General features: G+C 51.2%; 1 protein-coding gene across 2 annotated transcripts in view; it reads right to left on the bottom strand.

Annotated features, from left to right (window-relative positions):
* Positions 1-6,521, bottom strand: part of LOC122546469 (diacylglycerol kinase beta-like) — a 211,190-nt gene extending 204,669 nt beyond the window's left edge. For both annotated transcript variants that reach the window (XM_087985546.1, XM_087985547.1), the window contains exon 1: positions 6,386-6,521. The gene's annotated coding sequence lies outside the window, so the exon portion shown is untranslated. The remainder of the gene's footprint in view (positions 1-6,385) is intronic.
* Positions 6,522-15,853: the final 9,332 nt, after the last annotated feature.

The following is a 15,853-nucleotide window of genomic DNA, read 5'->3' as shown; positions in this document are numbered from 1 at the left end:
GGTTACAGGGATAGGGGAGGGAGGTGGAGCTGGGTGGGATGCTCTTCGGAGGGTCAGTGTGGACTTGATGGGCCAAATGGCCTGTTTTCACACTATCGGGATTCTCTGATAACTATTAAACTGGTGCTCCCTGACTCAACACCGGCACTCCCCACAAGCCTTTCGATTCTGGTCTGACAACTGGTTTCCACCCCCCCCCCCCCACCCCGCCCGCAAACTGGACCCGAAAACATTTCAACCCAAACCACCACTCTGCCCATCTGTGGCCTGAGCTTCACCCTGTCTGAACACACAGCCCCTCCCTGACCAGCCTTACCACCTTCCCCCCCCCCCCCCCCCACCCCACACCCTCTGCCACTGGAACCAACTGCCCCCTCCGCCCACCTACCCTAGCGCTCATTCACTTCGCTGGCACCCATGGCATCTTCACCCTCCTGGCATTCCACCCACCTGACGTGCTACTAACCTTCATCTGCCTGGTACTAAGCTTGCCCCCCATGCCCCACAGCTGCCACTCACCAGGGGCACTATCACCCCTCATGCCCACCTGGCAGCTTACCTGACACACCTAGATGTCTGCAGCAGCTGGGTGCAGCTCCTTGCAAGTTTCCTTCCTGCTGCATTTTGTAAATTCCTGGGCAGGTTCAGAACAGGAGACCCCTGTCCTGGACTCCCCAGTGCAGAAGAAATCCAAAAGCTAATTTTTCTCCCGATCAGGATCAGAAACAGTGCTTCAGACCTTGAGTGGCTGTTCCTACTGCATCCAAGTCATTGATCTCCATCGTGCTGTGAGCAGCTGTGGCCCTAGCACTGCAGCATCGGAACAGCCTGCCATCCTGTGAATGACTCATTTATCCTACTTTCTGCTTTCATCTGTAAACCGGCTCTCCATCCGAATGTAGCAGCCCATTTCCACACACTCAAATGTTGTTTCTCTGAGCTCCTGTCTGGGGCCTGATCAAAGGCATTCGGAAATTCCAAAAACACCCACATTCACTCACGCTACCAGTCCCCCAAAAACCTTCAAGTCTCTCAAACTTGTTTTGCATAAATCAGCGTTGATGCTGTCCAGATTTACCATTCTTTGCAACATACTCTAACAATTTGCCAACCATTGATGTCAAATGATCTGATCTGTGGTTCTCCACGCTCCCTCTCCCTCCCTCCTTGAACAGTGTGGTAACATTTGTGAGTTTCTGATCCACAGGAACCTTTTCAGAATCAATAGAATTCTGCACGCTATTCGCGAATGCACCCACCATCTCTCTAGTCAGCTCCCTCCACACTCTGCGTTGAAGCTCATCTCATCAACCTTCAATCCAGTTTACTTTTGAAGTTAGAATCCGTGGAAACAGGCCATTCGGCCCATCAGCTCCACACGGCCCCTCTGAAAAGCGTTCCACCCAGACCTCCTCCCCTGTAACCCTGCATTTCCCGTGGCTAACCCACCCTATGGGTAATTTAGCATGGCCAATCCACCCTAACCTGCACATCCCTGGACACTATGGGACAATTTAGCATGGCCAATCCACCTTAACCTGCACATCCCTGGGCACTATGGGACAATTTAGCATGGCCAATCCACCCTGACCTGCACATCCCTGGACACTATGGGACAATTTAGCATGGCCAATCCACCCTAACCTACACATCCCTGGACACTATGGGACAATTTAGCACGGCCAATCCACCCTGACCTGCATATCCCTGGGCACTATGGGACAATTTAGCATGGCCAATCCACCCTGACCTGCACATCCCTGGGCACTATGGGACAATTTAGCATGGCCAACCCACCCTGACCTGCATATCCCTGGGCACTATGGGACAATTTAGCATGGCCAATCCACCCTGACCTGCATATCCCTGGGCACTATGGGACAATTTAGCATGGCCAACCCACCCTGACCTGCATATCCCTGGGCACTATGGGACAATTTAGCATGGCCAATCCACCCTAACCTGCACATCCCTGGACACTATGGGACAATTTAGCATGGCCAATCCACCCTGACCTGCATATCCCTGGGCACTATGGGACAATTTAGCATGGCCAATCCACCCTAACCTGCACATCCCTGGGCACTATGGGACAATTTAGCATGGCCAATCCACCCTGACCTGCATATCCCTGGACACTATGGGACAATTTAGCATGGCCAATCCACCCTGACCTGCATATCCCTGGACACTATGGGACAATTTAGCATGGCCAATCCATCCTAACCTACACATCCCTGGGTACTATGGGTAATTTAGCACGGCCAATCCACCCTAACCTGCACATCCCTGGGCACTATGGGTAATTTAGCACGGCCAATCCACCCTAACCTGCACATCCCTGGACACTACGTGACAATTTAGCACGGCCAATCCACCCTAACCTGCACATCCCTGGGCACTATGGGTAATTTAGCATGGCCAATCCACCGTAACCTGCACATCTTTGGACTGTGGGAGGAAACCGGAGCACACGGAGGAAACCCACGCAGACATGGGGAGAATGTGCAAACACCACACAGACAGTCACCTGAGGGCTGGAATCGAACCCGGGTCCCTGGCACTGTGAGGCAGCAGTGCTAACCACTGAGCCACCGTGCTGCCACAATAAGGGTCACTGGACCCAAAACGATAACTCTGATTTCTCTTCACAGATGGTGGCAGACCTGCTGAGCTTTTCCAGAAATTTCTCTTTTTATAACTTTTTGAGTACTCCCTCTTTAACAATACTGATTTATTTTAGCTCTTCAGTTATGCAAGCTCCTTGGTCGCCCACTATTTCTGAAACATTTTCTGTATTGTCTGTAAATACTAGCCATTGTCTATCTTTTCCCAATCCACCCTCGCCAACTTGTCCCCATACCCTCAGAGTTTGCGTTATTCAGATTTTAAGGCCCGAGTTTCAGAATGAGCTATATCACCTTCAAACATAATGTCAAATTATGTCATGTTATGATCACTATTTCCCAAACGTTCGTTTGCAGCGCAGTTATTAATTCACCCTTTCTCATTACATAATACCGAATCTAAAACGACTTGATTCCTCATTGGCACATAGAGTCATCCAGTCATAGAGATGTACAGCACAGTAACACACCCTTCGGTCCAACTCGTCCATGCCGACCAGATATCCCGACCCAATCTCGTCTCATTTTCCAGTACCCCGCCTCTAACTCTATATCCTCTAACCTCTTAGGGCATAGGTTTAGGGTGAGAGGGGAAAGATTTAAAAGAGACCTAAAGGGCAACTTTTTCACACAGAGGGTGGTACGTGTATGGAATGAGCTGCCAGAGGAAGTGGTGGAGGCTGGTACAATTACAACATTTAAGAGGCATTTGGATGGGTATATGAATAGGAAGGGTTTGGAGGGATATGGGCCGGGTGCTGGCAGGTGGGACTAGATTGGGTTGGGATATCTGGTCGGTATGGACGGGTTGGACCGAAGGGTCTGTTTCCATGCTGGACATCTCTATGACTCTATTCATATACCCATGCAGATGGCTTTTAAATGTTGCAATTGTACCAGCCTCCACCACATCCTCTGGCAGCTCATTCCATACACATACCACCCTCTGTGTGAAAAAGTTGCCCCTCAGGTCCCTTTGAAATCTTTACCATCTCGCCTTAAACCCATGCCCTCGAGTTTGGACCCCACCCCCACTTCAGTGAAAACATCCTCCCCGTGGGTTTGCGTGGGTTTCCTCCGGGTGCTCCGGTTTCCTCCCACAGTCCAAAGATGTGTAGGTTAGGTGAGTTGGCCGTGCTAAATTGCCCGTAGTGTTAGGTGTAGGGGAATGGGTCTGGGTGGATTGCTCTTCGGCGGGTCGGTGTGGACTTGTTGGGCCGAAGGGCCTGTTTCCACACTGTAGGGAATCTAATCTAAAAAAAACCATATCCTTGCCCCCTCACAAAAGATGAAAGATTATCAGAGGTCAACAGAAATGTAGAGTCGAGATTAAAACCAGAAGAGCCATGATCTCATTGGATGGCCGGGATAGGCTTGAAGGGCCGAGTGGCCTCCTCTTGTTTCCTTGTTCATGAACAGCAGTAGTTACAGCACAAACCCATCAGCTTGTATATTCGCAAGCTCTGTCTTCGGAGCAAAGTACAGGCAGCAGGAAAGGCCCATTGACCCAAGATAACCAATTACCACACTGACAGACAGCAGCCAGCACCAATCGCCGGATTTCCAGCTGCTTTTCCAGTGACACATCCATGAGAAGCCTCCTCCCTCATTGCTATGTGCTCTCCAGCTCAGTGCTTACTGCATCTCTGTCAAATTTCTGTCGCACTGGCTTGAGAGTGCTTAATGGGTCCTGCTGGGAAATTTGTCAAGAGCATGTTGAAAATAACGCAAGGGAGAATTTCACTGGGTCCCCTCCCCTCCCCGTAAAGCTGCGGCTGTACAGGATATTGGTTCGGCCACTTTTGGAATACTACATTCAGTTCTGGTCTTATCGGAAGGACATTGTGAAACTTGAAACGCGTTCAGAAAAGATTTACAAAGATGTTGCCAGGGTTGGAGGATTTGAGCTACAGGGAGAGGCTGAACAGGCTGGGGCTGTTTTCCCTGGAGCGTCGGAGGCTGAGGGGTGACCTTAGAGAAGTTTATGGATAGGGTAAATAGGCAAAAGTCTTTTAAAATAAAAGCAAATTACTGCGGATGCTGGAATCTGAAACCAAAAGAGAAAATGCTGGAAAATCTCAGCAGGTCTGGCAGCACCTGTAAGGAGAGAAAAGAGCTGACGTTTCGAGTCTAACTGACCCTTTGTCAAAGACAAAGTCTTTTCCCTGGGGTGGGGGAATCCAGAATGACAGAGCATAGGTTTAGGGTGAGAGGGGAAAGATTTAAAAGGGACCTAAGGGGCAACTTTTTCACACAGAGGGTGGTACGTGTATGGAATGAGCTGCCAGAGGAAGTGGTGGAGGCTGGTACAATTACAACATTTAAGAGGCATTTGGATGGGTATATGAATAGGAAGGGTTTGGAGGGATATGGGCCGGGTGCTGGCAGGTGGGACTAGATTGGGTTGGGATATCTGGTCAGCATGGACGGGATGGACCGAAGGGTCTGTTTCCGTGCTGTACATCTCTATGGCCATGAAACTGTCAACTGGCAGGCCCTACTCCTGATCACACTCGAGTACCATTCTACAGCTGGCACACTGCCCCTCAGGGATTCCTCTGGATCTCTCAGTGTGTGAGGTGGCAGTGCCACACTGTGCCTGGTTTACTGATCCTGGCTCCTTCACGTCCAGGAGGACACCCATGGCAAATCCCGGACTGTACCTCGGGATGGTGATAGAGGAGACTGGGGCATTAGCTCTTCTGGTCAGTACAACCATGCCAGGCTGTTCCTTTACATTAGGCTTGGTCTCACTAAGAGAGTTGTCTGATGGTGCAGTAGTGATGAGATAGCATGACTATCTGTTTAAAAAAAACAATGCAGCGCACTAAAGGGAATTGGTTATGTGATGTGAATGCCAATCCTCTAGCACTTGCTGAGTGGAACTTGCCCTGCATCTGCAGTACAGCAGTTGTTCATGTTGAACAGCCACTCAGCAGAGTGGCTCGCTTTCACAGCCTGGAGGGATGGCAGGGTGATACCCTGCAGCCTGGGTGTGTGTGTGAGAACAAGGAGCCTGGACCTGCCCTGCTCCCTCACAAGGAATCAAAATGCCAGGCACATATCATCAAATAGCGAACACTGGGATGCCCAAAAGCAGCGGGCACAAGTGGCTGGTGATCAGACATCAGCAAACAGATGGCATCCCAGTGTTTACCAAGCAGCCCCGCTGTGTGTTCACTGCTCTGAGGAACACTAGTGGCACTGTACTGGTCTCTCATTGTTTTCCACCCAAACAGTCCTCTCCTGCACTCTTGAGTGAGGTCACTGAGTTTGAAACAAAACCTGCAGCTCTGGAAAGGGCTGACTTATTGGCCGGACGAGTAATCCCCTCTGCATTTGAGAGGCGCCAGCCAGCAGGAAGAGAGGAGAAGGGGGTTTTTCAGGCGCTGGTGGGTGTTGTGTGGCTGGGAGGGGAGAAGTGGGGGGGGGAAGGTGGATCGCAGCTTTGAATAATTCCCCCCATCTGAACTGGAAACGCCAGGGTTAAGGGTAAAAGGAGCTGTGTTCAGAGCGAACGAGGAGGAAGTAAACGACAGGGAAATAGAAAGGCAAAAGTCTGAAACTGAGCGGACAAAAGCAAAAGAAATCGAAACCCCAGGCGGGATCAATCAAGTCCAGACGCAGACAAGGGATTGGGATGTCAGGGGTGAGGGGAAGCTGCAGTTCGCTCGGGGGGGGGGGGTCCTGGTGCAGCCCGATCTCTGAGAATGCCCAGCCCCAGTTAGTGCAGAGATTGCAAAACATCGTGCCCTTACCCGAGCAGGCCAGCCGTCTCAGTATCAGGGGGAAGCTGCTGCTGCTGCTGCTGCTGCTGCTGAACGCCAGAGAGAGAGAGAGAGAGGAAGGGGGAGGAGAGGAGGCAGCTCACGATATGTCAGCCCTGCCAACGGGGGCTGGTGTGTTTTGCTAATTACTCACTGCACCCAGGACACACCTCCCGGAGTCACCTCCCTAACCTCAGCACAACCCCCCCCCTGTCTCTCTCTCTCTCTCTCCCACCCCTCTCCCATACAGGGACAAGGGCCAAGTGCTGGCGAATGCATTCAGGATATCTAGTCAGCATGGAGAGGTTGGGTGTGTTTCCAATTGCTGTCCAGCTCGGTCAACAACAGCAGAAACAAAAGCACACCACAGCATTCCCCTGGGATCGCCAGCGAGTTTTCTGTTTGATTTCAGTTCAGATTCCAGTCGTTTGGCCCGGAGCAGAGTTGCTCCCACAGAGAGCTGGGCAGATCAAACGTGAACACATGGGCGTGCTGGTAGTGTCCTTACCTCTGAGTGTGCAGGTGCAGGCCCTAGCTGCTTTGGGATAGGGTGTCCTAGCACACCACCACCAACCGCCCCCCCCCCCCCCCCGAGAAATAGCTCATCCTCTGGTTTGAGTGTGGCCACTGTCAAGATGAAAGTGCCCATGAACCAGCTTGCATTTCCATCACCTGATGCACTCACTCAGAGCAAAAACCCACCCTCTTGGAGAATAGAGAGAGGCGGCCTGTTCATTTCAGAGGGGGGGGGGGTCCAAAGCTCCTGGGGGGCTGGAGTGCCGGGCTCAGGAATTACTGCACCGCCCACTATGCCGCCTTTCAGATGAAAAGGTGGCAATAGGCACTGTTCCAAAGGAGAGCTGAAAGGGGTGCCCCCCCCCCAGGTGCTCTGGCCAAGCAAATGAATCTGGGGCATGAACATCCTGCTCTTTGTGGGATCTCACTGGGCGCACACATTGGCTGCTTGCCCCTCGTACAGTAGGGGCTGCAAACAAGCTGAGGCCACAAAGGGTGCTATACCAATGCAAGTTTTTTTCTCAGTCTTTGTTGGGGGAACCTGAATGGTGTGCAACACACACTTACCATTGCACACAGGTTCTGTATATATTAACAGTTTGCGTCGATACTTTTTTTTAAACCAGAACCCAAGAAAAATGTCATCTCTCTTTGCCGAAGCTGTCTAACTGGTTATGCCTTTTCTTTCCACATTCTCGTGATGTGCATTCATTCTGATGATCCATCCTGAAGAGAATGTAAAGCATTCAGGGTGCTCCTTTCTCTCCGTCCCCTCTGCCTCGTGCCCTTGCAAGTTCCATTAACATCTGGATCACCTCCGGAAGTAGGCCTCAGGCCTGGCAGGGGCCTACCGATGAGAGGAGAGGCAGTTGGTGCTTTCGGGAAGCTGCCCAGGCCTGAAGGGGCACCCTGCAATGGGTCACCTGAGGGAGAGCTGCAGTCGGTATCAGACCACGAGAGAGCCTGATGGGAAACCAGAAAGCATTGGCCCTGACAGGGCCTACCCTCTGACTGTGTGGTGGTGGAGCGGGCCAGGCTGTGATGTCAGGTTTGCGCTGGGTGTCAAGCCAATAATGCCCAAAGAGACCAGGAGAGCCCTCTCCCTAGGGCCCTAACATTCTTTTTACCTTACCTACACGATTGCAGTGCGTGTGGGACTGCTAGCTTTCTCCTGAGCGAAAATAAGTTGCTGTGAGCGTGGGTGAGGAGTCAAAGGTCAAACATTCAGCCCACACTGCAGAGTTTAATGTGGGTTCCATTATGCCAGATGGGTTGCTATGGGAACTGAAGACAAAATGTGATTATAGATTAGGAATGGTTTTCTTATTTATATATCCATAGTGTGCACTTCCTGTGCATTTCACGCAAACTTCCTGTGTCACTTTCTTGGTCTGATTGTTTTCTTACAACCTCCTCTGATGTTGAAAGCTCCCCAGAGAGTGCTGTACATCCTTGTACCTCAGTGTCACTGAAAAATGTGTCGCTGGAAAAGCTCAGCAGGTCAGGCAGCATCCAAGGAGCAGGAGAATCGACATTTCGGGCATAAGCCCTTCTTCAGGTATGAGGAAAGTGTGTCCAGCAGGCTAAGATAAAAGGTAGGGAGGAGGGACTTGGGGGAGGGGCGTTGGGAATGCGATAGGTGGAAGGAGGTCAAGGTGAGGGTGATAGGCCGGAGTGGGGTGGGGGCAGAGAGGTCAGGAAGAAGATTGCAGGTTAGGAAGGCTGTGCTGAGTTCGAGGGTTGGGACTGAGACAAGGTGGGGGGAGGGGAAATGAGGAAACTGGAGAAATCTGAGTTCATCCCTTGTGGTTGGAGGGTTCCTAGGCGGAAGATTAGGTGCTCTTCCTCCAGCCGTCGTGTTGCTATGGTCTGGCGATGGAGGAGTCCAAGGACCTGCATGTCCTTGGTGGAGTGGGAGGGGGAGTTGAAGTGTTGAGCCACGGGGTGGTTGGGTTGGTTGGTCCGGGTGTCCCAGAGGTGTTCTCTGAAACGTTCCGCAAGTAGGCGGCCTGTCTCCCCAATATAGAGGAGGTCACATCGGGTGCAGCGGATGCAGTAAATGATGTGTGTGGAGGTGCAGGTGAATCTGTGGCGGATATGGAAGTTTCCTTTGGGGCCTTGGAGGGAGGTGAGGGGGGAGGTGTGGGCGCAAGTTTTGCGTTTCTTGCGGTTGCAGGGGAAGGTGCCGGGAGTGGAGGTTGGGTTGGTGGGGGGGTGTGGACCTGACGAGGGAGTCACGGAGGAAGTGGTCTTTTCGGAATGCTGATAGGAGAGGGGAGGGAAATATATCCCTGGTGGTGGGGTCCGTTTGGAGGTGGCGGAAATGACGGCGGATGATACGGTGTATCTGGAGGTTGGTGGGGTGGTAGGTGAGGACCAGTGGGGTTCTGTCCTGGTGGCGATTGGAGGGGCGGGGCTCAAGGGCGGAGGAGCGGGAAGTGGAGGAGATGCGGTGGAGAGCATCATCGATCACGTCTGAGGGGAAATTGTGGTCTTTGAAGAAGGAGGCCATCTGGGTTGTTCGGTATTGGAACTGGTCCTCCTGGGAACAGATGCGGTGAAGGCGAAGGAATTGGGAGTCGGTCGGTTTACAGCTACCTAGACTACACCTCCTCCCACTCTGCCCCCAGTAAAAACGCCATCCCATATTCCCTCCTCCATCGCCAACCACCAACCCAACTTCCACTCCCGGCAGCTTCCCCTGCAACCGCAAGAAATACAAAACTTGTGCCCACACCTCCCCCCTTACTTCCCTCCAAGGCCCCAAGGGATCCTTCCATATCCGCCACAAATTCACCTGCACCTCCACACACATCATTTATTGCATCCGCTGCACCCGATGTGGCCTCCTCTATATTGGGGAGACAGGCCGCCTACTTGCGGAACGTTTCAGAGAACACCTCTGGGACACCCGGACCAACCAACCCAACCGCCCCGTGGCTCAACACTTCAACTCCCCCTCCCACTCCACCAAGGATATGCAGGTCCTTGGACTCCTCCATCGCCAGACCATGTCAACACGACGGTTGGAGGAAGAACGCCTCATCTTCCGCCTAGGAACCCTCCAACCACAAGGGATGAACTCAGATTTCTCCAGTTTCCTCATTTCCCCTCCCCCCACCTTGTCTCAGTCCCAACCCTCGAACTCAGCACCACCTTCCTAATCTGCAATCTTCTTCCTGACCTCTCCGCCCCCACCCACACTCCGGCCTCTCACCCTCACCCTCACCTCCTTCCACCTATCGTACTCCCAACACCCCTCCCCCAAGTCTCTCCTCCCTACCTTTTATCTTAGCCTGCTTGGCACACTCTCCTCATTCCTGAAGAAGGGCTCATACCCGAAACGTCGATTCTCCTGCTCCTTGGATGCTGCCTGACCTGCTGCGCTTTTCCAGCAACACATTTTTCAGCTCTGATCGCCAGCATCTGCAGTTCTCACTTTCTCCTCAGGGTCACTGCCAGATGCTCACAATCACAATGGCAATGTCCTACAGGCGTTGGGAAATCTAGAGCACATTATGATCGAGTGATGATTTCTATGTGCACCCCTTTTGTGGCTCAGTGGTTAGCACTGCTGCCTCACAGCGCCAGAGACCCGGGTTCAATTCCCGCCTCAGGCGACTCTCTGTGTGGAGTTTGCACGTTCTCCCCGTGTCTGCGTGGGTTTCCTCCGGGTGCTCCGGTTTCTTCCCACAGGCCAAAGATGTGCAGGGTCAGGTGAATTAGGCAAAAGTGAGGACTGCAGATGCTGGAAACCAGAGTTTAGATCAGAGTGGTGCTGGAAAAGCACAGCCGGTCGGGCAGCATCCTGACCAAAAGCCCGAAACATCGATTTTCCTGCTCCTCGGATGCTGCCTGACCTGCTGTGCTTTTCCAGCACCACTCTGATCTAAACAAAGGTCAGGTGAATTGGCCGTGCTAAATTGCCCATTATGTTAGATGCATTAGTCAGAGGGAAATAGGTCTGGGTGGGTTACTCTTCGGAGGGTCGGTGTGGACTGGTTGGGCCGAAGGGCCTGTTTCCACACTGTAGGGGAAATCTAATCTAATCTAATCTAAAATGTCATCTTATTCTCGCAGTCTGCTTGGCTTTCCTCGATTCTGACATGCTTCAGATCAGGATTGAAGTGACTAACACTCAGTATTAGCCACTGAAACAATTAGGAGAGGATCACCTAGCGGGCTGATCCAGTTAGATTCAGACTGGGTGGATTAGGGTGGTCTGACTCCTGTGTTTAGGGCTTTAATGAAATCTGAGTGGCTTCTCCAACTTTGCAAAGTGATCGCTCCAGAAACAAGATCGAGCCCTTTTCGCTTCAGTTGCTGACAGCATCTTCAGCAGCCCTTTCGTGACCTTCATTGATGAGGCGCCAGTTCCATCACCATCCTGGGCTTTCAGAGGCCCCGCTCATGACATTCCCCCATTCCTCCGTTGCTTTGGGGAAAACAGGTGATCAGGAATGGAAGAGGTGAAGTCGGGGAGCAGTGCACACCTCCCGCCGATCCTCACAGGTCCAAAACCTGTGGGGGCTGGCCCCTTCAGCAAGGGTAAGGTTTCTGATCCATACCACACACCGTCTCCCCCTCCACCATTTCCAGTCTGAGAAGACTCAATGTTCTGAAGAAGTCCTGCCAGACTCGAAATGTTGACTCTGTTTTTCGATTAGATTCCCTACAGTGTGGAAACAGGCCCTTCGGCCCAACCAGTCCACACCGACCCTCCGAAGAGTAACCCACCCAGACCCATTCCCCTTAACCAATGAACCTAACACTACGGGAAATTTAGCATGGCCAATTCACCTGACCTGCACATCTTTGGACTGTGGGAGGAAACCAGAGCACCGGGAGGAAACCCACACAGACACGGGGAGAACGTGCAAACTCCACACAGTCAGTCGCCTGAGGCTGGAATCGAACCTGGGTCCCTGGCGCTGTGAGGCAGCAGCACCAATTCTGTCCACAGATGCCGCCAGACTGCTGAGTTTCTCCAGCAATGTCTGTGTTTGCTTAAGATTGACAGGGTCCACAGGATTTGCTTTTAACTGTTAAGATCCTTTCCCTTGACTTGTACAGCACAGGGATTTCCACCTCTTGGCTTGACTAACAAGGTGGAGGGGTGGGGAGGGGGTGGGGGGGGGGGGGAGGTCACAGGTTATCGGAGGTAGGTAAAAACAAAAGCACAGTTGTCAAGCAGAGAAGCTGAGAGTTTACTGAGGGGCTGAGTTTACTGCTGCTCCTTAATGGTATGTTCCTATGCTGATATACTCAGGGCTGTGTGTTCCTGCAGGCCCCATTTCCGGGGAATTGCAGAGGAACGTTGGACGTGGGAATTGGGAATATGGGGTGGAGGCGTTCCCTGTCTGCAGCTAAGCCAGATTAATGGGATAATGTAAAGTAAGTAAGAGGTATAATTATCTTCTCAGTAATCACCTTTGGCAATTGTATAACTCCCATGTGGCAGGCTAAGCTGACAAAACAATGTATATAATCCAATAACCACGATAAACAGCTGAATGTGGCTGCAATATCGCTGCATTATTATGCAATTTAACTCACAGTACAACCCCTCAGTAAATTGGCAACTGGAAATTGAGAACATAGGCACTCCATCGCTCTTGTCTTCGGACCAACCGATCATCGACTCATAGAAACCTTGCAATGCAGAAAGAGGCCGATCGGCCCATCCAGGCCTGGTTTTCATGGGACAGCTGGAAGTCAGTTCAGACACACAGCCATAAGGGCTCAGGCACCATTAACGTGTTGTCAGTGAGTGAGGCTAATATTGAGAATTGAGGGTTGGGAGGGGGGGGGGGTGGATGTTTGTGGATGTGGGGCCAATCAAGCGGCTGCTTTGTCCTGGATCAGTAGTCCAGAGTACCCAAGCACACAAGTGCAAAGTTCACTGTGGCAGATGATGGAATTTGAATTCAAAACACTGAAAGCTGGAATTGAAAGTCTAACGATGACCACGAATCGATTGTTGGTAAAACCCACCCAGCTCACTAATGCTGTTCAGGGAAGGAGACTGCTGTCTTTACCTGCTCTGGCCTATGTGTGACTCCAGACCTACAGCAATGTCTCTTGATGCTTAACCGCCCTTTGAAATGGCCAAGCACAACACTCAGTTGTATGAACTATTAGAAAGGAAAAAGGAATGAACCTGGACAGAGCCCCATCAACCCTGCAGGGTCCTCCTCACTACCATCTGGGGCCTAATGCCCAAACTGGGAGAGCTGTCTCACAGACTACTCCAACAACAGCCTGACATAGTCCTGCTCACGGAATCATACCTTCCAGACAATGTCCCAGACCTACCATCACCATCCCTGGATACATCCTGTCCCACCGGCAGGACAGACCCAGCTGAGGTGGGGACACAGTGGGATACAGTCGGGAGGGAGTTACTCTGGGAGTCCTCAACATTGACTCCGGGCCCCATGAAGTCTCATGGCTTCAGGTTAAACCTGGGCAAGGAACCCTCCTGCTGATTCCCACGTACCACCCTCCCTCGGCTGATGGATCGGTACTCCTCCGTGTTGAACAACACTTAGAGGAAGCACTGAGGGTGGCAAGGTCACAGAATATACCCTGGGTGGGGGATCTCAATGTCCGCCACCAAGAGTGGCTCAGCAGCAGCATTACTGATCGAGCTGGTCAGGTCCTAAAGGACATAGCTGCTACCCTGGGTCTGCGGCAGGTGGTGGGGGAACCAACAAGGGGGAAAAACATACTCAACCCCATCCTTACCAATCTGCCAGCTGCAGATGTATCTGTCCGTGATAGTCCAACAGTGACCACCACTAAGTGGGGCAGACCTCGAACAGATCGAGCAACTCAAGTCTGGGGCATCCATGAGGCACTGTGGGCCATCTGCAGCAGGAGAACTGTACTCCAGCACAACCTGCTGCATTAGGAGTTGTATTCCTGGATTGGAAATTTGCTCATGAGCTTCTACTCTTTAAGAAGGGTGGCAGAGGAAAATTATAGAGGGAATTATAGACTAGTTAGCCCTGTGTAAGGGTAAACCGATCACCTTGAAAATTTTCAGCTAATCAGGGAGAGTCCGTCTGGATTCATGAAGGGTAGGTCAGGCCTGACAAATTGCAGAGTGTTTGTGAAGAGGTGACAAAGTTGGTGGACAGAGGTAAGTGAATGGATGTTGTTTGTATGGACTTCCAGAAGGCTTTTGATAAATTCCCACACAAGACTGTTAGCTCAGGTGGAACTGAGGGCAAACTATTGACATGCATAAGAAATTGGTGGAGTGGCAGGAAACAGCGAGTGGGAATAATGGGTAAGTACTCAAATCGGCAGGAGGTGATGAACGGTATCCTGAAAGGATCTATGTCAGGGTCTCAGTTATTCACAATCTTCATTCAGGATTTGAATAATGGCATTAAAAAGTCAAATATCCAAATTTGCTGACAAAACGCAAAATTCTGCAGCAGTGTTGATGGCAGCATAAGTGGAATTGAAATGCCCATCAGCCAAGATTAAAGGGCAGAGCAGACTCGATGGGCCGAATGGCCTGACTTCCACGCCTCTGTCTTATAAAATTACAACGGGATATCGATAGATTAGGTAAATGGGCAAAGTTGTTGCAGGTGGATTTTAATGGAAGCAAGTGTGGGGCTCTCCATTTTGGATGGAAAGAGTTACCTTTTAAATGGTGTGAAGTTAAAGAGATTTGGGGGAACCAGGTGGACAACTCTTTAAAAAAAAAAATCCCAACCAGCTGCAGAAAAATCATCTCGAAGGCTAACAGAATGCTGGCTTTCACATGTGAAGGCTGGAGGAGGGGGATGCAGTCATGGCAAAACCCCAGTTCGACCCCAACTTGAATGCTTTGCGCTAATCAGGAACACGCCATTATGGACGCCTTAACCCTGGATGGAATTCAACACAGGTTTACCAAGGTGCTACCTGGACTCCGGGGTTAGGTTTGGAGGAGAGATTGGACAAATTAGGCCTTTATTCTTTAGAATTTAGGAGATCAAATCAAGGTCGTCAGAAAGCTTTCAGAACCAGGGGCAGAGCCTGAGAAACAAGGCGAGGCCATTCAGGAGAGAAAGCACTTCCACACAAAAAGGATGGTAGAGGTTTGGAATTCTCTTCCTCAAACTTCGGTCGATGCGAAGTCAATTGTTAAATTTAAATCTGAGACGGACAAATGTTTTACTAATCGAGGGTATCAAGAGATATGAGCCAAAGCAGGCAGATGGAATTAGACAGCAGTTCAACTGTGATCCTTTTCAATTATGGAATAGGCTCAAAGGGGCTGAATATTGCAGGAAGACACGCCAGGAGCAGCAGCAGGCATACCTAAAAATGGGGTGTGAAGCCACCAACCAGGGTGACTTGCATGACAAACAGGAAAAGCAGCAAGTGATAGACAGAGCTAAGCGATCCCACAACCAACGGATCAGATCTAAGCTCTGCAGTCCTGCCACATCCAAGCGGGAATGCTGGTCGCTCCACAAATATCCCCGAAAGATAAGGCAGAAGCTTTCACAGCAATCTTCAGCCAGAAGTGCTGAGTGGATGATCCATCTCGGCCTCCTCCAGTGGTCCCCAGCATCACAGATCCCAGTCTTCAGCCAATCCGATTCACTCCACGTGATATCAAGAAACGGTTGGAGACACTGGATTGGATTACTTACAGTGTGGAAACAGGCCCTTCGGCCCAACAAGTCCACACCGCCCCACCGAAGCGTAACCCACCCATACCCCTACATTTACCCCTTACCTAACTGCAAAGGCTATGGGCCCAGACAACATTCCAGCAATAGGACTAAAGACTTGTGCTCCAGAACTTGCCGCTCCCCTAGCCAAGCTGTTCCAGTACAGTTATAACACTGGCATCTACTCGACAATGTGGAAAATTGCCCAGGTATGTCCTGTACCCAAAAAGCAGGACAAATCCAACCCAGCCAATTACCGTCC

This window comes from Chiloscyllium plagiosum, unplaced genomic scaffold, assembly GCF_037043375.1.
Source record: "Chiloscyllium plagiosum isolate Xiang-an unplaced genomic scaffold, Cpla_swu_hap1 HiC_scaffold_53X, whole genome shotgun sequence".
Lineage (NCBI taxonomy): Eukaryota > Metazoa > Chordata > Chondrichthyes > Orectolobiformes > Hemiscylliidae > Chiloscyllium > Chiloscyllium plagiosum.
This window is presented reverse-complemented; position numbering and strand designations above follow the sequence as displayed.